This window comes from Mandrillus leucophaeus, unplaced genomic scaffold, assembly GCF_000951045.1.
Source record: "Mandrillus leucophaeus isolate KB7577 unplaced genomic scaffold, Mleu.le_1.0 Scaffold1612, whole genome shotgun sequence".
Taxonomy (NCBI): Eukaryota; Metazoa; Chordata; class Mammalia; order Primates; family Cercopithecidae; genus Mandrillus; species Mandrillus leucophaeus.
Genome location: NW_012101602.1, coordinates 26,575 through 28,322, shown reverse-complemented (window position 1 = coordinate 28,322; position 1,748 = coordinate 26,575).

The window sequence follows — 1,748 nt, the reverse complement described above, 5'->3', positions numbered from 1 at the left end:
CAAAGGATAAATGCTTGAAGCGGTGGGTACCCCACTTAACCTGATGTGATTATTACACATTATATGCCTGCATCAAATATCTCATGTACCCTATAAATATATATACCTACTATGTACCCATAAAAATTAAAATATATATAATATAAAAAATATAAAGAACATTGGAGAGCTATTGAATATTTTAAGTGACAGAGGTCTGCATATTGAAAAGATCATTCAGGCTGAAGAGTAGAGAGTGGATTATAAGAGTTATAAGGGGCACAGTGGATACAGAGTTTAACTAGCTAAGAGACTATTGATAGAGTCCATGTAATAGATAATGAAAGCTTATAATAGGATAGTGGTAGTGAAGATGGAAAGGAAATGATGGATTAGCTGACTTTAAAAAATATATCCATCAACCTAATCCAGTGTAAGCAAAAAATGAGACTATATCAGGATATTAAGTACCTTATAGAATTTCTAGCAGGGTCAAACACCAAGATGGAATGCCCCACAGCCAGAAGCAACACAACAAAGAGAAACATCCAACACACTACAAGACTGACTGTTCTACTGGAAACGTCCAAGGCCCTCATGATGCTAAGGACCAGACAGTACAACTACTGCCTTAGCTGCCCCAGAAGAGTCATCATCTCCACAATAGTGTTTGCTGCATGGTCTGAGCCCCTCCTACATGGCTGCCACCTCTCATTGTTTGTGTTCACCGTGCAAAATTCACATGAATGCATCTGCCTCACAGAATCCAAGTCTAATGAGAAAACAGCTACAAAAAAAAAAAAAAAAGTAAATGTTATCTTTAACTTTTTAGCCTCAAAACTACAGGGAAGGGCATACTTGTGGGGGATAGAGTAGATGAGCAAACCAGACTGAAGCATCGGCCACAAATACATAAAATGAATTGGAATTCATGATGGATTTGATAAAAGGGATGAAGTTGAGCAAGGTATCAAAACAATTCTAGGATTTTTGCTTTCCAGTTTGATGGTTGACAGATGATATTCAGTGAATTTTGCTTGAAAGTAACAAACACAGGTTTGATTTTAAACACATTGAAATTGAGGTAGCTTTAAGACAGCCAACAGAAAATATCAAATAGACAATTGGGTATACAAGAGAAGGTATTGCTGGAGATATAAATTTATGAGTCATCTGTAATAACTGAAGTCATGTTGTATTCATTTTCCTATTGCTACATCACAAATTACCACAAATTCAACCACTTAAAACAACACCCATCTATTGTATCAAGTATCAATTTTCATGGGTCAGGAGTCCAGGCAGGGATAAACCGAGTTCTTTGTTCAGGGTTTTACATAGCTGCAATCAAAGTGTTGGCTAGGACTTCAATCTAATCTACAACTCAGGGTTCTCTTTGAAACTCACTGGTCGTTGACAGAATTTAGTTCTTTGCGGTCATAGGACTGAGCCCCTCAGCTCCTGGAGACTGCCTGCCATTTCCTGCCCTGCGACCCTCTTTAGAACATAGCGATTTTCTTCTACAAGGTCAGCAACAGTGCTTCCTGTCTCTCTCACTTTGAATTTCTCTCATTTTGAATGTCTCTCATTTTGAATTTCAAGACCCTCTTTTAAAAGTTCCACTTGATCTGGTCAGGCTCAACCAGGATGATCTCCCTTTTGATTAACAAAAAATCATCTTACTACAGACCTAACTTACATCTGCAAAATCCTTCCATCTTCGCTACTTAAAAGTTCCATCTGCACTAAAGAGAGAAATACACAGCATA